Source organism: Schistocerca americana, chromosome X (genome assembly GCF_021461395.2).
Source record: "Schistocerca americana isolate TAMUIC-IGC-003095 chromosome X, iqSchAmer2.1, whole genome shotgun sequence".
Classification (NCBI taxonomy): Eukaryota; Metazoa; Arthropoda; class Insecta; order Orthoptera; family Acrididae; genus Schistocerca; species Schistocerca americana.
In genome coordinates, this window is record NC_060130.1 from 64,593,319 (window position 1) to 64,621,100 (window position 27,782).

Sequence of the window (27,782 nt, forward strand, 5' to 3'; positions counted from 1 at the left end):
CGCCATTATTTGTCGAAATTATGACTTTCACAGTACTCCTGCTAGGGGTTCCTCCAGTTTACCAAAGTATTTCGCCTGTTGACGAACCATTTGGCTACCTTAAGAGAGTCATAGTTACTCCTGTCAGTTGCTCCCCGTTTTACCACAGTCACATTTTCAATCTTATTCTGGCCAGTTCACCTGAAGCGATACGCCATTATCGGTCAACCTAAAGAATTTCACAGTACTCTTGCCGGGAGCTCTCGAGTTTGCCGATGTATTTCGCCTGTTGACGAGGCATTTGGTTACCTTAAGAGAGTCACAGTTACCCCTTGCTGTTGCTCCCCATTTTACAACAGGCACATCTACAAGCTTACTCTGGCCAATTCTCCTGAAGCGATACGCTAATATCTATTGACATAAAGACTTTCACAGTACTCCTGCCGGGAGCTTTTCGACTTTGCCGATGTATTTCGCCTATTGACGAGGCGTTTGGCTACCTTAAGAGAGTCATAGTTACTCCTGCCAGTGTCTCTCCGTTAAACCACAGTCACATCTACCATTTTCCTCTGCCCCTTTCACCAGACGCGATACGCCATTATTTGTCGACATCATGACTTTCAAAGTACTCCTGCTAGGGGCTCCTCCAGTCTACCAATGTATTTCGCCTGTTGACGAGGCATTTGGCTACCTTAAGAGAGTCATACTTACTCCTGTCAGTTGCTCCCCGTTTTACCACAGTCACATTTTCAATCTTATTCTGGCCAGTTCACCCGAAGCGATACGCCACTTGACGAGGCATTTGGCTACCTTAAGAGAGTCATAGTTACTCCTGTCAGTTGCTCCCCGTTAAACCACAGTCACATCTACGATTTTCCTCTGCCGCTTTCACCAGCCGCGATACGCCATTATTTGTTGAAATTATGACTTTCACAGTACTCCTGCTAGGGGTTCCTCCAGTTTACCAATGTATTTCGCCTGTTGACGAAGCATTTGGCTACCTTAAGAGAGTCATAGTTACTCCTGTCAGTTGCTCCCCGTTAAACCACAGTCACATCTACGATTTTCCTCTGCCGCTTTCACCAGCCGCGATACGCCATTATTTGTTGAAATTATGACTTTCACAGTACTCCTGCTAGGGGTTCCTCCAGTTTACCAATGTATTTCGCCTGTTGACGAAGCATTTGGCTACCTTAAGAGAGTCATAGTTACTCCTGTCAGTTGCTCCCCGTTTTACCACAGTCACATTTTCAATCTTATTCTGGCCAGTTCACCTGATGCGATACGCTGTTATCAGTCAACCTAAAAAATATCACAGTACTCCTGCCGGAAGCTTCTCGAGTTTGCCGAAGTATTTCGCCTGTTGACGAAGCATTTGGATACCTTAAGAGAGTCATAGTTACTCCTTGCTGTTGCTCCCCATTTTACAACAAGCACATCTACAAGCTTACTCTGGCCAATTCTCCTGAAGCGATACGCTAATATCTGTAGACATAAAGACTTTCACAGTACTCCTGCTGGGAGCTTCTCTACTTTGCCGATGTATTTCGCCTATTGACGAGGCATTTGGCTACCTTAAGAGAGTCATAGTTACTCCTGTCAGTTGCTCCCCGTTAAACCACAGTCACATCTACGATTTTCCTCTGCCGCTTTCACCAGACGCGATACGCCATTATTTGTCGAAATTATGACTTTCACAGTACTCCTGCTAGGGGTTCCTCCAGTTTACCAAAGTATTTCGCCTGTTGACAAACCATTTGGCTACCTTAAGAGAGTCATAGTTACTCCTGTCAGTTGCTCCCCGTTTTACCTCAGTCACATTTTCAATCTTATTCTGGCCAGTTCACCTGAAGCGATACGCCATTATCGGTCAACCTAAAGAATTTCACAGTACTCTTGCCGGGAGCTCTCGAGTTTGCCGATGTATTTCGCCTGTTGACGAGGCATTTGGTTACCTTAAGAGAGTCACAGTTACCCCTTGCTGTTGCTCCCCATTTTACAACAGGCACATCTACAAGCTTACTCTGGCCAATTCTCCTGAAGCGATACGCTAATATCTATTGACATAAAGACTTTCACAGTACTCCTGCCGGGAGCTTTTCGACTTTGCTGATGTATTTCGCCTATTGACGAGGCGTTTGGCTACCTTAAGAGAGTCATAGTTACTCCTGCCAGTTGCTCCCCGTTAAACCACAGTCACATCTACCATTTTCCTCTGCCCCTTTCACCAGACGCGATACGCCATTATTTGTCGACATCATGACTTTCAAAGTACTCCTGCTAGGGGCTCCTCCAGTATACCAATGTATTTCGCCTGTTGACGAGGCATTTGGCTACCTTTAGAGAGTCATACTTACTCCTGTCAGTTGCTCCCCGTTTTACCACAGTCACATTTTCAATCTTATTCTGGCCAGTTCACCCGAAGCGATACGCCACTTGACGAGGCATTTGGCTACCTTAAGAGAGTCATAGTTACTCCTGTCAGTTGCTCCCCGTTAAACCACAGTCACATCTACCATTTTCCTCTGCCCCTTTCACCAGACGCGATACGCCATTATTTGTCGACATCATGACTTTCAAAGTACTCCTGCTAGGGGCTCCTCCAGTATACCAATGTATTTCGCCTGTTGACGAGGCATTTGGCTACCTTAAGAGAGTCATACTTACTCCTGTCAGTTGCTCCCCGTTTTACCACAGTCACATTTTCAATCTTATTCTGGCCAGTTCACCCGAAGCGATACGCCACTTGACGAGGCATTTGGCTACCTTAAGAGAGTCATAGTTACTCCTGTCAGTTGCTCCCCGTTTTACCACAGTCACATTTTCAATCTTATTCTGGCCAGTTCACCTGAAGCGATACGCCATTATCGGTCAACCTAAAGAATTTCACAGTACTTTTGCCGGGAGCTCTCGAGTTTGCCGATGTATTTCGCCTGTTGACGAGGCATTTGGTTACCTTAAGAGAGTCATAGTTACCCCTTGCTGTTGCTCTCCATTTTACAACAGGCACATCTACAAGCTTACTCTGGCCAATTCTCCTGAAGCGATACGCTAATATCTATTGACATAAAGACTTTCACAGTACTCCTGCCGGGAGCTTTTCGACTTTGCCGATGTATTTCGCCTATTGACGAGGCGTTTGGCTACCTTAAGAGAGTCATAGTTACTCCTGCCAGTGTCTCTCCGTTAAACCACAGTCACATCTACCATTTTCCTCTGCCCCTTTCACCAGACGCGATACGCCATTATTTGTCGACATCATGACTTACAAAGTACTCCTGCTAGGGGCTCCTCCAGTCTACCAATGTATTTCGCCTGTTGACGAGGCATTTGGCTACCTTTAGAGAGTCATACTTACTCCTGTCAGTTGATCCCCGTTTTACCACAGTCACATTTTCAATCTTATTCTGGCCAGTTCACCCGACGCGATACGCCACTTGACGAGGCATTTGGCTACCTTAAGAGAGTCATAGTTACTCCTGTCAGTTGCTCCCCGTTAAACCACAGTCACATCTACGATTTTCCTCTGCCGCTTTCACCAGCCGCGATACGCCATTATTTGTTGAAATTATGACTTTCACAGTACTCCTGCTAGGGTTTCCTCCAGTTTACCAATGTATTTCGCCTGTTGACGAAGCATTTGGCTACCTTAAGAGAGTCATAGTTACTCCTGTCAGTTGCTCCCCGTTAAACCACAGTCACATCTACGATTTTCCTCTGCCGCTTTCACCAGCCACGATACGCCGTTATTTGTTGAAATTATGACTTTCACAGTACTCCTGCTAGGGGTTCCTCCAGTTTACCAATGTATTTCGCCTGTTGACGAAGCATTTGGCTACCTTAAGAGAGTCATAGTTACTCCTGTCAGTTGCTCCCCGTTTTACCACAGTCACATTTTCAATCTTATTCTGGCCAGTTCACCTGATGCGATACGCTGTTATCAGTCAACCTAAAAAATATCACAGTACTCCTGCCGGAAGCTTCTCGAGTTTGCCGAAGTATTTCGCCTGTTGACGAAGCATTTGGATACCTTAAGAGAGTCATAGTTACTCCTTGCTGTTACTCCCCATTTTACAACAGGCACATCTACAAGCTTACTCTGGCCAATTCTCCTGAAGCGATACGCTAATATCTGTAGACATAAAGACTTTCACAGTACTCCTGCTGGGAGCTTCTCTACTTTGCCGATGTATTTCGCCTATTGACGAGGCATTTGGCTACCTTAAGAGAGTCATAGTTACTCCTGTCAGTTGCTCCCCGTTAAACCACAGTCACATCTACGATTTTCCTCTGCCGCTTTCACCAGACGCGATACGCCATTATTTGTCGAAATTATGACTTTCACAGTACTCCTGCTAGGGGTTCCTCCAGTTTACCAAAGTATTTCGCCTGTTGACGAACCATTTGGCTACCTTAAGAGAGTCATAGTTACTCCTGTCAGTTGCTCCCCGTTTTACCACAGTCACATTTTCAATCTTATTCTGGCCAGTTCACCTGAAGCGATACGCCATTATCGGTCAGCCTAAAGAATTTCACAGTACTCTTGCCGGAAGCTCTCGAGTTTGCCGATGTATTTCGCCTGTTGACGAGGCATTTGGTTACCTTAAGAGAGTCATAGTTACCCCTTGCTGTTGCTCCCCATTTTACAACAGGCACATCTACAAGCTTACTCTGGCCAATTCTCCTGAAGCGATACGCTAATATCTATTGACATAAAGACTTTCACAGTACTCCTGCCGGGAGCTTTTCGACTTTGCCGATGTATTTCGCCTATTGACGAGGCGTTTGGCTACCTTAAGAGAGTCATAGTTACTCCTGCCAGTGTCTCTCCGTTAAACCACAGTCACATCTACCATTTTCCTCTGCCCCTTTCACCAGACGCGATACGCCATTATTTGTCGACATCATGACTTTCAAAGTACTCCTGCTAGGGGCTCCTCCAGTCTACCAATGTATTTCGCCTGTTGACGAGGCATTTGGCTACCTTAAGAGAGTCATACTTACTCCTGTCAGTTGCTCCCCGTTTTACCACAGTCACATTTTCAATCTTATTCTGGCCAGTTCACCCGAAGCGATACGCCACTTGACGAGGCATTTGGCTACCTTAAGAGAGTCATAGTTACTCCTGTCAGTTGCTCCCCGTTAAACCACAGTCACATCTACGATTTTCCTCTGCCGCTTTCACCAGCCGCGATACGCCATTATTTGTTGAAATTATGACATTCACAGTACTCCTGCTAGGGGTTCCTCCAGTTTACCAATGTATTTCGCCTGTTGACGAAGCATTTGGCTACCTTAAGAGAGTCATAGTTACTCCTGTCAGTTGCTCCCCGTTAAACCACAGTCACATCTACGATTTTCCTCTGCCGCTTTCACCAGCCGCGATACGCCGTTATTTGTTGAAATTATGACTTTCACAGTACTCCTGCTAGGGGTTCCTCCAGTTTACCAATGTATTTCGCCTGTTGACGAAGCATTTGGCTACCTTAAGAGAGTCATAGTTACTCCTGTCAGTTGCTCCCCGTTTTACCACAGTCACATTTTCAATCTTATTCTGGCCAGTTCACCTGATGCGATACGCTGTTATCAGTCAACCTAAAAAATATCACAGTACTCCTGCCGGAAGCTTCTCGAGTTTGCCGAAGTATTTCGCCTGTTGACGAAGCATTTGGATACCTTAAGAGAGTCATAGTTACTCCTTGCTGTTACTCCCCATTTTACAACAGGCACATCTACAAGCTTACTCTGGCCAATTCTCCTGAAGCGATACGCTAATATCTGTAGACATAAAGACTTTCACAGTACTCCTGCTGGGAGCTTCTCTACTTTGCCGATGTATTTCGCCTATTGACGAGGCATTTGGCTACCTTAAGAGAGTCATAGTTACTCCTGTCAGTTGCTCCCCGTTAAACCACAGTCACATCTACGATTTTCCTCTGCCGCTTTCACCAGACGCGATACGCCATTATTTGTCGAAATTATGACTTTCACAGTACTCCTGCTAGGGGTTCCTCCAGTTTACCAAAGTATTTCGCCTGTTGACGAACCATTTGGCTACCTTAAGAGAGTCATAGTTACTCCTGTCAGTTGCTCCCCGTTTTACCACAGTCACATTTTCAATCTTATTCTGGCCAGTTCACCTGAAGCGATACGCCATTATCGGTCAACCTAAAGAATTTCACAGTACTCTTGCCGGAAGCTCTCGAGTTTGCCGATGTATTTCGCCTGTTGACGGGGCATTTGGTTACCTTAAGAGAGTCATAGTTACCCCTTGCTGTTGCTCCCCATTTTACAACAGGCACATCTACAAGCTTACTCTGGCCAATTCTCCTGAAGCGATACGCTAATATCTATTGACATAAAGACTTTCACAGTACTCCTGCCGGGAGCTTTTCGACTTTGCCGATGTATTTCGCCTATTGACGAGGCGTTTGGCTACCTTAAGAGAGTCATAGTTACTCCTGCCAGTGTCTCTCCTTTAAACCACAGTCACATCTACCATTTTCCTCTGCCCCTTTCACCAGACGCGATACGCCATTATTTGTCGACATCATGACTTTCAAAGTACTCCTGCTAGGGGCTCCTCCAGTCTACCAATGTATTTCGCCTGTTGACGAGGCATTTGGCTACCTTAAGAGAGTCATACTTACTCCTGTCAGTTGCTCCCCGTTTTACCACAGTCATATTTTCAATCTTATTCTGGCCAGTTCACCCGAAGCGATACGCCACTTGACGAGGCATTTGGCTACCTTAAGAGAGTCATAGTTACTCCTGTCAGTTGCTCCCCGTTAAACCACAGTCACATCTACGATTTTCCTCTGCCGCTTTCACCAGCCGCGATACGCCATTATTTGTTGAAATTATGACTTTCACAGTACTCCTGCTAGGGGTTCCTCCAGTTTACCAATGTATTTCGCCTGTTGACGAAGCATTTGGCTACCTTAAGAGAGTCATAGTTACTCCTGTCAGTTGCTCCCCGTTAAACCACAGTCACATCTACGATTTTCCTCTGCCGCTTTCACCAGCCGCGATACGCCATTATTTGTTGAAATTATGACTTTCACAGTACTCCTGCTAGGGGTTCCTCCAGTTTACCAATGTATTTCGCCTGTTGACGAAGCATTTGGCTACCTTAAGAGAGTCATAGTTACTCCTGTCAGTTGCTCCCCGTTTTACCACAGTCACATTTTCAATCTTATTCTGGCCAGTTCACCTGATGCGATACGCTGTTATCAGTCAACCTAAAAAATATCACAGTACTCCTGCCGAAGGGCTTCTCGAGTTTGCCGAAGTATTTCGCCTGTTGACGAAGCATTTGGATACCTTAAGAGAGTCATAGTTACTCCTTGCTGTTGCTCCCCATTTTACAACAGGCACATCTACAAGCTTACTCTGGCCAATTCTCCTGAAGCGATACGCTAATATCTGTAGACATAAAGACTTTCACAGTACTCCTGCTGGGAGCTTCTCTACTTTGCCGATGTATTTCGCCTATTGACGAGGCATTTGGCTACCTTAAGAGAGTCATAGTTACTCCTGTCAGTTGCTCCCCGTTAAACCACAGTCACATCTACGATTTTCCTCTGCCGCTTTCACCAGCCGCGATACGCCATTATTTGTTGAAATTATGACTTTCACAGTACTCCTGCTAGGGGTTCCTCCAGTTTACCAATGTATTTCGCCTGTTGACGAAGCATTTGGCTACCTTAAGAGAGTCATAGTTACTCCTGTCAGTTGCTCGCCGTTAAACCACAGTCACATCTACGATTTTCCTCTGCCGCTTTCACCAGCCGCGATACGCCATTATTTGTTGAAATTATGACTTTCACAGTACTCCTGCTAGGGGTTCCTCCAGTTTACCAATGTATTTCGCCTGTTGACGAAGCATTTGGCTACCTTAAGAGAGTCATAGTTACTCCTGTCAGTTGCTCCCCGTTTTACCACAGTCACATTTTCAATCTTATTCTGGCCAGTTCACCTGATGCGATACGCTGTTATCAGTCAACCTAAAAAATATCACAGTACTCCTGCCGAAGGGCTTCTCGAGTTTGCCGAAGTATTTCGCCTGTTGACGAAGCATTTGGATACCTTAAGAGAGTCATAGTTACTCCTTGCTGTTGCTCCCCATTTTACAACAGGCACATCTACAAGCTTACTCTGGCCAGTTCACCTGATGCGATACGCTGTTATCAGTCAACCTAAAAAATATCACAGTACTCCTGCCGGAAGCTTCTCGAGTTTGCCGAAGTATTTCGCCTGTTGACGAAGCATTTGGATACCTTAAGAGAGTCATAGTTACTCCTTGCTGTTACTCCCCATTTTACAACAGGCACATCTACAAGCTTACTCTGGCCAATTCTCCTGAAGCGATACGCTAATATCTGTAGACATAAAGACTTTCACAGTACTCCTGCTGGGAGCTTCTCTACTTTGCCGATGTATTTCGCCTATTGACGAGGCATTTGGCCACCTTAAGAGAGTCATAGTTACTCCTGTCAGTTGCTCCCCGTTAAACCACAGTCACATCTACGATTTTCCTCTGCCGCTTTCACCAGACGCGATACGCCATTATTTGTCGAAATTATGACTTTCACAGTACTCCTGCTAGGGGTTCCTCCAGTTTACCAAAGTATTTCGCCTGTTGACGAACCATTTGGCTACCTTAAGAGAGTCATAGTTACTCCTGTCAGTTGCTCCCCGTTTTACCACAGTCACATTTTCAATCTTATTCTGGCCAGTTCACCTGAAGCGATACGCCATTATCGGTCAACCTAAAGAATTTCACAGTACTCTTGCCGGAAGCTCTCGAGTTTGCCGATGTATTTCGCCTGTTGACGGGGCATTTGGTTACCTTAAGAGAGTCATAGTTACCCCTTGCTGTTGCTCCCCATTTTACAACAGGCACATCTACAAGCTTACTCTGGCCAATTCTCCTGAAGCGATACGCTAATATCTATTGACATAAAGACTTTCACAGTACTCCTGCCGGGAGCTTTTCGACTTTGCCGATGTATTTCGCCTATTGACGAGGCGTTTGGCTACCTTAAGAGAGTCATAGTTACTCCTGCCAGTGTCTCTCCTTTAAACCACAGTCACATCTACCATTTTCCTCTGCCCCTTTCACCAGACGCGATACGCCATTATTTGTCGACATCATGACTTTCAAAGTACTCCTGCTAGGGGCTCCTCCAGTCTACCAATGTATTTCGCCTGTTGACGAGGCATTTGGCTACCTTAAGAGAGTCATACTTACTCCTGTCAGTTGCTCCCCGTTTTACCACAGTCATATTTTCAATCTTATTCTGGCCAGTTCACCCGAAGCGATACGCCACTTGACGAGGCATTTGGCTACCTTAAGAGAGTCATAGTTACTCCTGTCAGTTGCTCCCCGTTAAACCACAGTCACATCTACGATTTTCCTCTGCCGCTTTCACCAGCCGCGATACGCCATTATTTGTTGAAATTATGACTTTCACAGTACTCCTGCTAGGGGTTCCTCCAGTTTACCAATGTATTTCGCCTGTTGACGAAGCATTTGGCTACCTTAAGAGAGTCATAGTTACTCCTGTCAGTTGCTCCCCGTTAAACCACAGTCACATCTACGATTTTCCTCTGCCGCTTTCACCAGCCGCGATACGCCATTATTTGTTGAAATTATGACTTTCACAGTACTCCTGCTAGGGGTTCCTCCAGTTTACCAATGTATTTCGCCTGTTGACGAAGCATTTGGCTACCTTAAGAGAGTCATAGTTACTCCTGTCAGTTGCTCCCCGTTTTACCACAGTCACATTTTCAATCTTATTCTGGCCAGTTCACCTGATGCGATACGCTGTTATCAGTCAACCTAAAAAATATCACAGTACTCCTGCCGAAGGGCTTCTCGAGTTTGCCGAAGTATTTCGCCTGTTGACGAAGCATTTGGATACCTTAAGAGAGTCATAGTTACTCCTTGCTGTTGCTCCCCATTTTACAACAGGCACATCTACAAGCTTACTCTGGCCAATTCTCCTGAAGCGATACGCTAATATCTGTAGACATAAAGACTTTCACAGTACTCCTGCTGGGAGCTTCTCTACTTTGCCGATGTATTTCGCCTATTGACGAGGCATTTGGCTACCTTAAGAGAGTCATAGTTACTCCTGTCAGTTGCTCCCCGTTAAACCACAGTCACATCTACGATTTTCCTCTGCCGCTTTCACCAGACGCGATACGCCATTATTTGTCGAAATTATGACTTTCACAGTACTCCTGCTAGGGGTTCCTCCAGTTTACCAAAGTATTTCGCCTGTTGACGAACCATTTGGCTACCTTAAGAGAGTCATAGTTACTCCTGTCAGTTGCTCCCCGTTTTACCACAGTCACATTTTCAATCTTATTCTGGCCAGTTCACCTGAAGCGATACGCCATTATCGGTCAACCTAAAGAATTTCACAGTACTCTTGCCGGAAGCTCTCGAGTTTGCCGATGTATTTCGCCTGTTGACGAGGCATTTGGTTACCTTAAGAGAGTCATAGTTACCCCTTGCTGTTGCTCCCCATTTTACAACAGGCACATCTACAAGCTTACTCTGGCCAATTCTCCTGAAGCGATACGCTAATATCTATTGACATAAAGACTTTCACAGTACTCCTGCCGGGAGCTTTTCGACTTTGCCGATGTATTTCGCCTATTGACGAGGCGTTTGGCTACCTTAAGAGAGTCATAGTTACTCCTGCCAGTGTCTCTCCGTTAAACCACAGTCACATCTACCATTTTCCTCTGCCCCTTTCACCAGACGCGATACGCCATTATTTGTCGACATCATGACTTTCAAAGTACTCCTGCTAGGGGCTCCTCCAGTCTACCAATGTATTTCGCCTGTTGACGAGGCATTTGGCTACCTTAAGAGAGTCATACTTACTCCTGTCAGTTGCTCCCCGTTTTACCACAGTCACATTTTCAATCTTATTCTGGCCAGTTCACCCGAAGCGTTACGCCACTTGACGAGGCATTTGGCTACCTTAAGAGAGTCATAGTTACTCCTGTCAGTTGCTCCCCGTTAAACCACAGTCACATCTACGATTTTCCTCTGCCGCTTTCACCAGCCGCGATACGCCATTATTTGTTGAAATTATGACTTTCACAGTACTCCTGCTAGGGGTTCCTCCAGTTTACCAATGTATTTCGCCTGTTGACGAAGCATTTGGCTACCTTAAGAGAGTCATAGTTACTCCTGTCAGTTGCTCCCCGTTAAACCACAGTCACATCTACGATTTTCCTCTGCCGCTTTCACCAGCCGCGATACGCCATTATTTGTTGAAATTATGACTTTCACAGTACTCCTGCTAGGGGTTCCTCCAGTTTACCAATGTATTTCGCCTGTTGACGAAGCATTTGGCTACCTTAAGAGAGTCATAGTTACTCCTGTCAGTTGCTCCCCGTTTTACCACAGTCACATTTTCAATCTTATTCTGGCCAGTTCACCTGATGCGATACGCTGTTATCAGTCAACCTAAAAAATATCACAGTACTCCTGCCGGAAGCTTCTCGAGTTTGCCGAAGTATTTCGCCTGTTGACGAAGCATTTGGATACCTTAAGAGAGTCATAGTTACTCCTTGCTGTTGCTCCCCATTTTACAACAGGCACATCTACAAGCTTACTCTGGCCAATTCTCCTGAAGCGATACGCTAATATCTGTAGACATAAAGACTTTCACAGTACTCCTGCTGGGAGCTTCTCTACTTTGCCGATGTATTTCGCCTATTGACGAGGCATTTGGCTACCTTAAGAGAGTCATAGTTACTCCTGTCAGTTGCTCCCCGTTAAACCACAGTCACATCTACGATTTTCCTCTGCCGCTTTCACCAGACGCGATACGCCATTATTTGTCGAAATTATGACTTTCACAGTACTCCTGCTAGGGGCTCCTCCAGTCTACCAATGTATTTCGCCTGTTGACGAGGCATTTGGCTACCTTAAGAGAGTCATACTTACTCCTGTCAGTTGCTCCCCGTTTTACCACAGTCACATTTTCAATCTTATTCTGGCCAGTTCACCCGAAGCGATACGCCACTTGACGAGGCATTTGGCTACCTTAAGAGAGTCATAGTTACTCCTGTCAGTTGCTCCCCGTTTTACCACAGTCACATTTTCAATCTTATTCTGGCCAGTTCACCTGAAGCGATACGCCATTATCGGTCAACCTAAAGAATTTCACAGTACTCTTGCCGGGAGCTCTCGAGTTTGCCGATGTATTTCGCCTGTTGACGAGGCATTTGGTTACCTTAAGAGAGTCATAGTTACCCCTTGCTGTTGCTCCCCATTTTACAACAGGCACATCTACAAGCTTACTCTGGCCAATTCTCCTGAAGCGATACGCTAATATCTATTGACATAAAGACTTTCACAGTACTCCTGCCGGGAGCTTTTCGACTTTGCCGATGTATTTCGCCTATTGACGAGGCGTTTGGCTACCTTAAGAGAGTCATAGTTACTCCTGCCAGTGTCTCTCCGTTAAACCACAGTCACATCTACCATTTTCCTCTGCCCCTTTCACCAGACGCGATACGCCATTATTTGTCGACATCATGACTTACAAAGTACTCCTGCTAGGGGCTCCTCCAGTCTACCAATGTATTTCGCCTGTTGACGAGGCATTTGGCTACCTTAAGAGAGTCATACTTACTCCTGTCAGTTGCTCCCCGTTTTACCACAGTCACATTTTCAATCTTATTCTGGCCAGTTCACCCGAAGCGATACGCCACTTGACGAGGCATTTGGCTACCTTAAGAGAGTCATAGTTACTCCTGTCAGTTGCTCCCCGTTAAACCACAGTCACATCTACGATTTTCCTCTGCCGCTTTCACCAGCCGCGATACGCCATTATTTGTTGAAATTATGACTTTCACAGTACTCCTGCTAGGGGTTCCTCCAGTTTACCAATGTATTTCGCCTGTTGACGAAGCATTTGGCTACCTTAAGAGAGTCATAGTTACTCCTGTCAGTTGCTCCCCGTTAAACCACAGTCACATCTACGATTTTCCTCTGCCGCTTTCACCAGACGCGATACGCCATTATTTGTCGAAATTTTGACTTTCACAGTACTCCTGCTAGGGGTTCCTCCAGTTTACCAAAGTATTTCGCCTGTTGACGAACCATTTGGCTACCTTAAGAGAGTCATAGTTACTCCTGTCAGTTGCTCCCCGTTTTACCACAGTCACATTTTCAATCTTATTCTGGCCAGTTCACCTGAAGCGATACGCCATTATCGGTCAACCTAAAGAATTTCACAGTACTCTTGCCGGGAGCTCTCGAGTTTGCCGATGTATTTCGCCTGTTGACGAGGCATTTGGTTACCTTAAGAGAGTCATAGTTACCCCTTGCTGTTGCTCCCCATTTTACAACAGGCACATCTACAAGCTTACTCTGGCCAATTCTCCTGAAGCGATACGCTAATATCTATTGACATAAAGACTTTCACAGTACTCCTGCCGGGAGCTTTTCGACTTTGCCGATGTATTTCGCCTATTGACGAGGCGTTTGGCTACCTTAAGAGAGTCATAGTTACTCCTGCCAGTGTCTCTCCGTTAAACCACAGTCACATCTACCATTTTCCTCTGCCCCTTTCACCAGACGCGATACGCCATTATTTGTCGACATCATGACTTTCAAAGTACTCCTGCTAGGGGCTCCTCCAGTCTACCAATGTATTTCGCCTGTTGACGAGGCATTTGGCTACCTTAAGAGAGTCATACTTACTCCTGTCAGTTGCTCCCCGTTTTACCACAGTCACATTTTCAATCTTATTCTGGCCAGTTCACCCGAAGCGATACGCCACTTGACGAGGCATTTGGCTACCTTAAGAGAGTCATAGTTACTCCTGTCAGTTGCTCCCCGTTAAACCACAGTCACATCTACGATTTTCCTCTGCCGCTTTCACCAGCCGCGATACGCCATTATTTGTTGAAATTATGACATTCACAGTACTCCTGCTAGGGGTTCCTCCAGTTTACCAATGTATTTCGCCTGTTGACGAAGCATTTGGCTACCTTAAGAGAGTCATAGTTACTCCTGTCAGTTGCTCCCCGTTAAACCACAGTCACATCTACGATTTTCCTCTGCCGCTTTCACCAGCCGCGATACGCCGTTATTTGTTGAAATTATGACTTTCACAGTACTCCTGCTAGGGGTTCCTCCAGTTTACCAATGTATTTCGCCTGTTGACGAAGCATTTGGCTACCTTAAGAGAGTCATAGTTACTCCTGTCAGTTGCTCCCCGTTTTACCACAGTCACATTTTCAATCTTATTCTGGCCAGTTCACCTGATGCGATACGCTGTTATCAGTCAACCTAAAAAATATCACAGTACTCCTGCCGGAAGCTTCTCGAGTTTGCCGAAGTATTTCGCCTGTTGACGAAGCATTTGGATACCTTAAGAGAGTCATAGTTACTCCTTGCTGTTACTCCCCATTTTACAAGAGGCACATCTACAAGCTTACTCTGGCCAATTCTCCTGAAGCGATACGCTAATATCTGTAGACATAAAGACTTTCACAGTACTCCTGCTGGGAGCTTCTCTACTTTGCCGATGTATTTCGCCTATTGACGAGGCATTTGGCTACCTTAAGAGAGTCATAGTTACTCCTGTCAGTTGCTCCCCGTTAAACCACAGTCACATCTACGATTTTCCTCTGCCGCTTTCACCAGACGCGATACGCCATTATTTGTCGAAATTATGACTTTCACAGTACTCCTGCTAGGGGTTCCTCCAGTTTACCAAAGTATTTCGCCTGTTGACGAACCATTTGGCTGCCTTAAGAGAGTCATAGTTACTCCTGTCAGTTGCTCCCCGTTTTACCACAGTCACATTTTCAATCTTATTCTGGCCAGTTCACCTGAAGCGATACGCCATTATCGGTCAACCTAAAGAATTTCACAGTACTCTTGCCGGAAGCTCTCGAGTTTGCCGATGTATTTCGCCTGTTGACGAGGCATTTGGTTACCTTAAGAGAGTCATAGTTACCCCTTGCTGTTGCTCCCCATTTTACAACAGGCACATCTACAAGCTTACTCTGGCCAATTCTCCTGAAGCGATACGCTAATATCTATTGACATAAAGACTTTCACAGTACTCCTGCCGGGAGCTTTTCGACTTTGCCGATGTATTTCGCCTATTGACGAGGCGTTTGGCTACCTTAAGAGAGTCATAGTTACTCCTGCCAGTGTCTCTCCTTTAAACCACAGTCACATCTACCATTTTCCTCTGCCCCTTTCACCAGACGCGATACGCCATTATTTGTCGACATCATGACTTTCAAAGTACTCCTGCTAGGGGCTCCTCCAGTCTACCAATGTATTTCGCCTGTTGACGAGGCATTTGGCTACCTTGAGAGAGTCATACTTACTCCTGTCAGTTGCTCCCCGTTTTACCACAGTCACATTTTCAATCTTATTCTGGCCAGTTCACCCGAAGCGATACGCCACTTGACGAGGCATTTGGCTACCTTAAGAGAGTCATAGTTACTCCTGTCAGTTGCTCCCCGTTAAACCACAGTCACATCTACGATTTTCCTCTGCCGCTTTCACCAGCCGCGATACGCCATTATTTGTTGAAATTATGACTTTCACAGTACTCCTGCTAGGGGTTCCTCCAGTTTACCAATGTATTTCGCCTGTTGACGAAGCATTTGGCTACCTTAAGAGAGTCATAGTTACTCCTGTCAGTTGCTCCCCGTTAAACCACAGTCACATCTACGATTTTCCTCTGATGCTTTCACCAGCCGCGATACGCCATTATTTGTTGAAATTATGACTTTCACAGTACTCCTGCTAGGGGTTCCTCCAGTTTACCAATGTATTTCGCCTGTTGACGAAGCATTTGGCTACCTTAAGAGAGTCATAGTTACTCCTGTCAGTTGCTCCCCGTTTTACCACAGTCACATTTTCAATCTTATTCTGGCCAGTTCACCTGATGCGATACGCTGTTATCAGTCAACCTAAAAAATATCACAGTACTCCTGCCGGAAGCTTCTCGAGTTTGCCGAAGTATTTCGCCTGTTGACGAAGCATTTGGATACCTTAAGAGAGTCATAGTTACTCCTTGCTGTTGCTCCCCATTTTACAACAGGCACATCTACAAGCTTACTCTGGCCAATTCTCCTGAAGCGATACGCTAGTATCTGTAGACATAAAGACTTTCACAGTACTCCTGCTGGGAGCTTCTCTACTTTGCCGATGTATTTCGCCTATTGACGAGGCATTTGGCTACCTTAAGAGAGTCATAGTTACTCCTGTCAGTTGCTCCCCGTTAAACCACAGTCACATCTACGATTTTCCTCTGCCGCTTTCACCAGACGCGATACGCCATTATTTGTCGAAATTATGACTTTCACAGTACTCCTGCTAGGGGTTCCTGCAGTTTACCAAAGTATTTCGCCTGTTGACGAACCATTTGGCTACCTTAAGAGAGTCATAGTTACTCCTGTCAGTTGCTCCCCGTTTTACCACAGTCACATTTTCAATCTTATTCTGGCCAGTTCACCTGAAGCGATACGCCATTATCGGTCAACCTAAAGAATTTCACAGTACTCTTGCCGGAAGCTCTCGAGTTTGCCGATGTATTTCGCCTGTTGACGAGGCATTTGGTTACCTTAAGAGAGTCATAGTTACCCCTTGCTGTTGCTCCCCATTTTACAACAGGCACATCTACAAGCTTACTCTGGCCAATTCTCCTGAAGCGATACGCTAATATCTATTGACATAAAGACTTTCACAGTACTCCTGCCGGGAGCTTTTCGACTTTGCCGATGTATTTCGCCTATTGACGAGGCGTTTGGCTACCTTAAGAGAGTCATAGTTACTCCTGCCAGTGTCTCTCCGTTAAACCACAGTCACATCTACCATTTTCCTCTGCCCCTTTCACCAGACGCGATACGCCATTATTTGTCGACATCATGACTTTCAAAGTACTCCTGCTAGGGGCTCCTCCAGTCTACCAATGTATTTCGCCTGTTGACGAGGCATTTGGCTACCTTAAGAGAGTCATACTTACTCCTGTCAGTTGCTCCCCGTTTTACCACAGTCACATTTTCAATCTTATTCTGGCCAGTTCACCCGAAGCGATACGCCACTTGACGAGGCATTTGGCTACCTTAAGAGAGTCATAGTTACTCCTGTCAGTTGCTCCCCGTTAAACCACAGTCACATCTACGATTTTCCTCTGCCGCTTTCACCAGCCGCGATACGCCATTATTTGTTGAAATTATGACATTCACAGTACTCCTGCTAGGGGTTCCTCCAGTTTACCAATGTATTTCGCCTGTTGACGAAGCATTTGGCTACCTTAAGAGAGTCATAGTTACTCCTGTCAGTTGCTCCCCGTTAAACCACAGTCACATCTACGATTTTCCTCTGCCGCTTTCACCAGCCGCGATACGCCGTTATTTGTTGAAATTATGACTTTCACAGTACTCCTGCTAGGGGTTCCTCCAGTTTACCAATGTATTTCGCCTGTTGACGAAGCATTTGGCTACCTTAAGAGAGTCATAGTTACTCCTGTCAGTTGCTCCCCGTTTTACCACAGTCACATTTTCAATCTTATTCTGGCCAGTTCACCTGATGCGATACGCTGTTATCAGTCAACCTAAAAAATATCACAGTACTCCTGCCGGAAGCTTCTCGAGTTTGCCGAAGTATTTCGCCTGTTGACGAAGCATTTGGATACCTTAAGAGAGTCATAGTTACTCCTTGCTGTTACTCCCCATTTTACAACAGGCACATCTACAAGCTTACTCTGGCCAATTCTCCTGAAGCGATACGCTAATATCTGTAGACATAAAGACTTTCACAGTACTCCTGCTGGGAGCTTCTCTACTTTGCCGATGTATTTCGCCTATTGACGAGGCATTTGGCTACCTTAAGAGAGTCATAGTTACTCCTGTCAGTTGCTCCCCGTTAAACCACAGTCACATCTACGATTTTCCTCTGCCGCTTTCACCAGACGCGATACGCCATTATTTGTCGAAATTATGACTTTCACAGTACTCCTGCTAGGGGTTCCTCCAGTTTACCAAAGTATTTCGCCTGTTGACGAACCATTTGGCTACCTTAAGAGAGTCATAGTTACTCCTGTCAGTTGCTCCCCGTTTTACCACAGTCACATTTTCAATCTTATTCTGGCCAGTTCACCTGAAGCGATACGCCATTATCGGTCAACCTAAAGAATTTCACAGTACTCTTGCCGGAAGCTCTCGAGTTTGCCGATGTATTTCGCCTGTTGACGAGGCATTTGGTTACCTTAAGAGAGTCATAGTTACCCCTTGCTGTTGCTCCCCATTTTACAAAAGGCACATCTACAAGCTTACTCTGGCCAATTCTCCTGAAGCGATACGCTAATATCTATTGACATAAAGACTTTCACAGTACTCCTGCCGGGAGCTTTTCGACTTTGCCGATGTATTTCGCCTATTGACGAGGCGTTTGGCTACCTTAAGAGAGTCATAGTTACTCCTGCCAGTGTCTCTCCTTTAAACCACAGTCACATCTACCATTTTCCTCTGCCCCTTTCACCAGACGCGATGCGCCATTATTTGTCGACATCACGACTTTCAAAGTACTCCTGCTAGGGGCTCCTCCAGTCTACCAATGTATTTCGCCTGTTGACGAGGCATTTGGCTACCTTGAGAGAGTCATACTTACTCCTGTCAGTTGCTCCCCGTTTTACCACAGTCACATTTTCAATCTTATTCTGGCCAGTTCACCCGAAGCGATACGCCACTTGACGAGGCATTTGGCTACCTTAAGAGAGTCATAGTTACTCCTGTCAGTTGCTCCCCGTTAAACCACAGTCACATCTACGATTTTCCTCTGCCGCTTTCACCAGCCGCGATACGCCATTATTTGTTGAAATTATGACTTTCACAGTACTCCTGCTAGGGGTTCCTCCAGTTTACCAATGTATTTCGCCTGTTGACGAAGCATTTGGCTACCTTAAGAGAGTCATAGTTACTCCTGTCAGTTGCTCCCCGTTAAACCACAGTCACATCTACGATTTTCCTCTGCCGCTTTCACCAGCCGCGATACGCCATTATTTGTTGAAATTATGACTTTCACAGTACTCCTGCTAGGGGTTCCTCCAGTTTACCAATGTATTTCGCCTGTTGACGAAGCATTTGGCTACCTTAAGAGAGTCATAGTTACTCCTGTCAGTTGCTCCCCGTTTTACCACAGTCACATTTTCAATCTTATTCTGGCCAGTTCACCTGATGCGATACGCTGTTATCAGTCAACCTAAAAAATATCACAGTACTCCTGCCGGAAGCTTCTCGAGTTTGCCGAAGTATTTCGCCTGTTGACGAAGCATTTGGATACCTTAAGACAGTCATAGTTACTCCTTGCTGTTGCTCCCCATTTTACAACAGGCACATCTACAAGCTTACTCTGGCCAATTCTCCTGAAGCGATACGCTAATATCTGTAGACATAAAGACTTTCACAGTACTCCTGCTGGGAGCTTCTCTACTTTGCCGATGTATTTCGCCTATTGACGAGGCATTTGGCTACCTTAAGAGAGTCATAGTTACTCCTGTCAGTTGCTCCCCGTTAAACCACAGTCACATCTACGATTTTCCTCTGCCGCTTTCACCAGACGCGATACGCCATTATTTGTCGAAATTATGACTTTCACAGTACTCCTGCTAGGGGTTCCTCCAGTTTACCAAAGTATTTCGCCTGTTGACGAACCATTTGGCTACCTTAAGAGAGTCATAGTTACTCCTGTCAGTTGCTCCCCGTTTTACCACAGTCACATTTTCAATCTTATTCTGGCCAGTTCACCTGAAGCGATACGCCATTATCGGTCAACCTAAAGAATTTCACAGTACTCTTGCCGGAAGCTCTCGAGTTTGCCGATGTATTTCGCCTGTTGACGAGGCATTTGGTTACCTTAAGAGAGTCATAGTTACCCCTTGCTGTTGCTCCCCATTTTACAACAGGCACATCTACAAGCTTACTCTGGCCAATTCTCCTGAAGCGTACGCTAATATCTATTGACATAAAGACTTTCACAGTACTCCTGCCGGGAGCTTTTCGACTTTGCCGATGTATTTCGCCTATTGACGAGGCGTTTGGCTACCTTAAGAGAGTCATAGTTACTCCTGCCAGTGTCTCTCCGTTAAACCACAGTCACATCTACCATTTTCCTCTGCCCCTTTCACCAGACGCGATACGCCATTATTTGTCGACATCATGACTTTCAAAGTACTCCTGCTAGGGGCTCCTCCAGTCTACCAATGTATTTCGCCTGTTGACGAGGCATTTGGCTACCTTAAGAGAGTCATACTTACTCCTGTCAGTTGCTCCCCGTTTTACCACAGTCACATTTTCAATCTTATTCTGGCCAGTTCACCCGAAGCGATACGCCACTTGACGAGGCATTTGGCTACCTTAAGAGAGTCATAGTTACTCCTGTCAGTTGCTCCCCGTTAAACCACAGTCACATCTACGATTTTCCTCTGCCGCTTTCACCAGCCGCGATACGCCATTATTTGTTGAAATTATGACTTTCACAGTACTCCTGCTAGGGGTTCCTCCAGTTTACCAATGTATTTCGCCTGTTGACGAAGCATTTGGCTACCTTAAGAGAGTCATAGTTACTCCTGTCAGTTGCTCCCCGTTAAACCACAGTCACATCTACGATTTTCCTCTGCCGCTTTCACCAGCCGCGATACGCCATTATTTGTTGAAATTATGACTTTCACAGTACTCCTGCTAGGGGTTCCTCCAGTTTTCCAATGTATTTCGCCTGTTGACGAAGCATTTGGCTACCTTAAGAGAGTCATACTTACTCCTGTCAGTTGCTCCCCGTTTTACCACAGTCACATTTTCAATCTTATTCTGGCCAGTTCACCTGATGCGATACGCTGTTATCAGTCAACCTAAAAAATATCACAGTACTCCTGCCGGAAGCTTCTCGAGTTTGCCGAAGTATTTCGCCTGTTGACGAAGCATTTGGATACCTTAAGAGAGTCATAGTTACTCCTTGCTGTTGCTCCCCATTTTACAACAGGCACATCTACAAGCTTACTCTGGCCAATTCTCCTGAAGCGATACGCTAATATCTGTAGACATAAAGACTTTCACAGTACTCCTGCTGGGAGCTTCTCTACTTTGCCGATGTATTTCGCCTATTGACGAGGCATTTGGCTACCTTAAGAGAGTCATAGTTACTCCTGTCAGTTGCTCCCCGTTAAACCACAGTCACATCTACGATTTTCCTCTGCCGCTTTCACCAGACGCGATACGCCATTATTTGTCGAAATTATGACTTTCACAGTACTCCTGCTAGGGGTTCCTCCAGTTTACCAAAGTATTTCGCCTGTTGACGAACCATTTGGCTACCTTAAGAGAGTCATAGTTACTCCTGTCAGTTGCTCCCCGTTTTACCACAGTCACATTTTCAATCTTATTCTGGCCAGTTCACCTGAAGCGATACGCCATTATCGGTCAACCTAAAGAATTTCACAGTACTCTTGCCGGAAGCTCTCGAGTTTGCCGATGTATTTCGCCTGTTGACGAGGCATTTGGTTACCTTAAGAGAGTCATAGTTACCCCTTGCTGTTGCTCCCCATTTTACAACAGGCACATCTACAAGCTTACTCTGGCCAATTCTCCTGAAGCGATACGCTAATATCTATTGACATAAAGACTTTCACAGTACTCCTGCCGGGAGCTTTTCGACTTTGCCGATGTATTTCGCCTATTGACGAGGCGTTTGGCTACCTTAAGAGAGTCATAGTTACTCCTGCCAGTGTCTCTCCGTTAAACCACAGTCACATCTACCATTTTCCTCTGCCCCTTTCACCAGACGCGATACGCCATTATTTGTCGACATCATGACTTTCAAAGTACTCCTGCTAGGGGCTCCTCCAGTCTACCAATGTATTTCGCCTGTTGACGAGGCATTTGGCTACCTTAAGAGAGTCATACTTACTCCTGTCAGTTGCTCCCCGTTTTACCACAGTCACATTTTCAATCTTATTCTGGCCAGTTCACCCGAAGCGATACGCCACTTGACGAGGCATTTGGCTACCTTAAGAGAGTCATAGTTACTCCTGTCAGTTGCTCCCCGTTAAACCACAGTCACATCTACGATTTTCCTCTGCCGCTTTCACCAGCCGCGATACGCCATTATTTGTTGAAATTATGACATTCACAGTACTCCTGCTAGGGGTTCCTCCAGTTTACCAATGTATTTCGCCTGTTGACGAAGCATTTGGCTACCTTAAGAGAGTCATAGTTACTCCTGTCAGTTGCTCCCCGTTAAACCACAGTCACATCTACGATTTTCCTCTGCCGCTTTCACCAGCCGCGATACGCCGTTATTTGTTGAAATTATGACTTTCACAGTACTCCTGCTAGGGGTTCCTCCAGTTTACCAATGTATTTCGCCTGTTGACGAAGCATTTGGCTACCTTAAGAGAGTCATAGTTACTCCTGTCAGTTGCTCCCCGTTTTACCACAGTCACATTTTCAATCTTATTCTGGCCAGTTCACCTGATGCGATTCGCTGTTATCAGTCAACCTAAAAAATATCACAGTACTCCTGCCGGAAGCTTCTCGAGTTTGCCGAAGTATTTCGCCTGTTGACGAAGCATTTGGATACCTTAAGAGAGTCATAGTTACTCCTTGCTGTTACTCCCCATTTTACAACAGGCACATCTACAAGCTTACTCTGGCCAATTCTCCTGAAGCGATACGCTAATATCTGTAGACATAAAGACTTTCACAGTACTCCTGCTGGGAGCTTCTCTACTTTGCCGATGTATTTCGCCTATTGACGAGGCATTTGGCTACCTTAAGAGAGTCATAGTTACTCCTGTCAGTTGCTCCCCGTTAAACCACAGTCACATCTACGATTTTCCTCTGCCGCTTTCACCAGACGCGATACGCCATTATTTGTCGAAATTATGACTTTCACAGTACTCCTGCTAGGGGTTCCTCCAGTTTACCAAAGTATTTCGCCTGTTGACGAACCATTTGGCTACCTTAAGAGAGTCATAGTTACTCCTGTCAGTTGCTCCCCGTTTTACCACAGTCACATTTTCAATCTTATTCTGGCCAGTTCACCTGAAGCGATACGCCATTATCGGTCAACCTAAAGAATTTCACAGTACTCTTGCCGGAAGCTCTCGAGTTTGCCGATGTATTTCGCCTGTTGACGAGGCATTTGGTTACCTTAAGAGAGTCATAGTTACCCCTTGCTGTTGCTCCCCATTTTACAACAGGCACATCTACAAGCTTACTCTGGCCAATTCTCCTGAAGCGATACGCTAATATCTATTGACATAAAGACTTTCACAGTACTCCTGCCGGGAGCTTTTCGACTTTGCCGATGTATTTCGCCTATTGACGAGGCGTTTGGCTACCTTAAGAGAGTCATAGTTACTCCTGCCAGTGTCTCTCCTTTAAACCACAGTCACATCTACCATTTTCCTCTGCCCCTTTCACCAGACGCGATGCGCCATTATTTGTCGACATCATGACTTTCAAAGTACTCCTGCTAGGGGCTCCTCCAGTCTACCAATGTATTTCGCCTGTTGACGAGGCATTTGGCTACCTTGAGAGAGTCATACTTACTCCTGTCAGTTGCTCCCCGTTTTACCACAGTCACATTTTCAATCTTATTCTGGCCAGTTCACCCGAAGCGATACGCCACTTGACGAGGCATTTGGCTACCTTAAGAGAGTCATAGTTACTCCTGTCAGTTGCTCCCCGTTAAACCACAGTCACATCTACGATTTTCCTCTGCCGCTTTCACCAGCCGCGATACGCCATTATTTGTTGAAATTATGACTTTCACAGTACTCCTGCTAGGGGTTCCTCCAGTTTACCAATGTATTTCGCCTGTTGACGAAGCATTTGGCTACCTTAAGAGAGTCATAGTTACTCCTGTCAGTTGCTCCCCGTTAAACCACAGTCACATCTACGATTTTCCTCTGCCGCTTTCACCAGCCGCGATACGCCATTATTTGTTGAAATTATGACTTTCACAGTACTCCTGCTAGGGGTTCCTCCAGTTTACCAATGTATTTCGCCTGTTGACGAAGCATTTGGCTACCTTAAGAGAGTCATAGTTACTCCTGTCAGTTGCTCCCCGTTTTACCACAGTCACATTTTCAATCTTATTCTGGCCAGTTCACCTGATGCGATACGCTGTTATCAGTCAACCTAAAAAATATCACAGTACTCCTGCCGGAAGCTTCTCGAGTTTGCCGAAGTATTTCGCCTGTTGACGAAGCATTTGGATACCTTAAGACAGTCATAGTTACTCCTTGCTGTTGCTCCCCATTTTACAACAGGCACATCTACAAGCTTACTCTGGCCAATTCTCCTGAAGCGATACGCTAATATCTGTAGACATAAAGACTTTCACAGTACTCCTGCTGGGAGCTTCTCTACTTTGCCGATGTATTTCGCCTATTGACGAGGCATTTGGCTACCTTAAGAGAGTCATAGTTACTCCTGTCAGTTGCTCCCCGTTAAACCACAGTCACATCTACGATTTTCCTCTGCCGCTTTCACCAGACGCGATACGCCATTATTTGTCGAAATTATGACTTTCACAGTACTCCTGCTAGGGGTTCCTCCAGTTTACCAAAGTATTTCGCCTGTTGACGAACCATTTGGCTACCTTAAGAGAGTCATAGTTACTCCTGTCAGTTGCTCCCCGTTTTACCACAGTCACATTTTCAATCTTATTCTGGCCAGTTCACCTGAAGCGATACGCCATTATCGGTCAACCTAAAGAATTTCACAGTACTCTTGCCGGAAGCTCTCGAGTTTGCCGATGTATTTCGCCTGTTGACGAGGCATTTGGTTACCTTAAGAGAGTCATAGTTACCCCTTGCTGTTGCTCCCCATTTTACAACAGGCACATCTACAAGCTTACTCTGGCCAATTCTCCTGAAGCGATACGCTAATATCTATTGACATAAAGACTTTCACAGTACTCCTGCCGGGAGCTTTTCGACTTTGCCGATGTATTTCGCCTATTGACGAGGCGTTTGGCTACCTTAAGAGAGTCATAGTTACTCCTGCCAGTGTCTCTCCGTTAAACCACAGTCACATCTACCATTTTCCTCTGCCCCTTTCACCAGACGCGATACGCCATTATTTGTCGACATCATGACTTTCAAAGTACTCCTGCTAGGGGCTCCTCCAGTCTACCAATGTATTTCGCCTGTTGACGAGGCATTTGGCTACCTTAAGAGAGTCATACTTACTCCTGTCAGTTGCTCCCCGTTTTACCACAGTCACATTTTCAATCTTATTCTGGCCAGTTCACCCGAAGCGATACGCCACTTGACGAGGCATTTGGCTACCTTAAGAGAGTCATAGTTACTCCTGTCAGTTGCTCCCCGTTAAACCACAGTCACATCTACGATTTTCCTCTGCCGCTTTCACCAGCCGCGATACGCCATTATTTGTTGAAATTATGACTTTCACAGTACTCCTGCTAGGGGTTCCTCCAGTTTACCAATGTATTTCGCCTGTTGACGAAGCATTTGGCTACCTTAAGAGAGTCATAGTTACTCCTGTCAGTTGCTCCCCGTTAAACCACAGTCACATCTACGATTTTCCTCTGCCGCTTTCACCAGCCGCGATACGCCATTATTTGTTGAAATTATGACTTTCACAGTACTCCTGCTAGGGGTTCCTCCAGTTTTCCAATGTATTTCGCCTGTTGACGAAGCATTTGGCTACCTTAAGAGAGTCATACTTACTCCTGTCAGTTGCTCCCCGTTTTACCACAGTCACATTTTCAATCTTATTCTGGCCAGTTCACCTGATGCGATACGCTGTTATCAGTCAACCTAAAAAATATCACAGTACTCCTGCCGGAAGCTTCTCGAGTTTGCCGAAGTATTTCGCCTGTTGACGAAGCATTTGGATACCTTAAGAGAGTCATAGTTACTCCTTGCTGTTGCTCCCCATTTTACAACAGGCACATCTACAAGCTTACTCTGGCCAATTCTCCTGAAGCGATACGCTAATATCTGTAGACATAAAGACTTTCACAGTACTCCTGCTGGGAGCTTCTCTACTTTGCCGATGTATTTCGCCTATTGACGAGGCATTTGGCTACCTTAAGAGAGTCATAGTTACTCCTGTCAGTTGCTCCCCGTTAAACCACAGTCACATCTACGATTTTCCTCTGCCGCTTTCACCAGACGCGATACGCCATTATTTGTCGAAATTATGACTTTCACAGTACTCCTGCTAGGGGTTCCTCCAGTTTACCAAAGTATTTCGCCTGTTGACGAACCATTTGGCTACCTTAAGAGAGTCATAGTTACTCCTGTCAGTTGCTCCCCGTTTTACCACAGTCACATTTTCAATCTTATTCTGGCCAGTTCACCTGAAGCGATACGCCATTATCGGTCAACCTAAAGAATTTCACAGTACTCTTGCCGGAAGCTCTCGAGTTTGCCGATGTATTTCGCCTGTTGACGAGGCATTTGGTTACCTTAAGAGAGTCATAGTTACCCCTTGCTGTTGCTCCCCATTTTACAACAGGCACATCTACAAGCTTACTCTGGCCAATTCTCCTGAAGCGATACGCTAATATCTATTGACATAAAGACTTTCACAGTACTCCTGCCGGGAGCTTTTCGACTTTGCCGATGTATTTCGCCTATTGACGAGGCGTTTGGCTACCTTAAGAGAGTCATAGTTACTCCTGCCAGTGTCTCTCCGTTAAACCACAGTCACATCTACCATTTTCCTCTGCCCCTTTCACCAGACGCGATACGCCATTATTTGTCGACATCATGACTTTCAAAGTACTCCTGCTAGGGGCTCCTCCAGTCTACCAATGTATTTCGCCTGTTGACGAGGCATTTGGCTACCTTAAGAGAGTCATACTTACTTCTGTCAGTTGCTCCCCGTTTTACCACAGTCACATTTTCAATCTTATTCTGGCCAGTTCACCCGAAGCGATACGCCACTTGACGAGGCATTTGGCTACCTTAAGAGAGTCATAGTTACTCCTGTCAGTTGCTCCCCGTTAAACCACAGTCACATCTACGATTTTCCTCTGCCGCTTTCACCAGCCGCGATACGCCATTATTTGTTGAAATTATGACATTCACAGTACTCCTGCTAGGGGTTCCTCCAGTTTACCAATGTATTTCGCCTGTTGACGAAGCATTTGGCTACCTTAAGAGAGTCATAGTTACTCCTGTCAGTTGCTCCCCGTTAAACCACAGTCACATCTACGATTTTCCTCTGCCGCTTTCACCAGCCGCGATACGCCGTTATTTGTTGAAATTATGACTTTCACAGTACTCCTGCTAGGGGTTCCTCCAGTTTACCAATGTATTTCGCCTGTTGACGAAGCATTTGGCTACCTTAAGAGAGTCATAGTTACTCCTGTCAGTTGCTCCCCGTTTTACCACAGTCACATTTTCAATCTTATTCTGGCCAGTTCACCTGATGCGATACGCTGTTATCAGTCAACCTAAAAAATATCACAGTACTCCTGCCGGAAGCTTCTCGAGTTTGCCGAAGTATTTCGCCTGTTGACGAAGCATTTGGATACCTTAAGAGAGTCATAGTTACTCCTTGCTGTTACTCCCCATTTTACAACAGGCACATCTACAAGCTTACTCTGGCCAATTCTCCTGAAGCGATACGCTAATATCTGTAGACATAAAGACTTTCACAGTACTCCTGCTGGGAGCTTCTCTACTTTGCCGATGTATTTCGCCTATTGACGAGGCATTTGGCTACCTTAAGAGAGTCATAGTTACTCCTGTCAGTTGCTC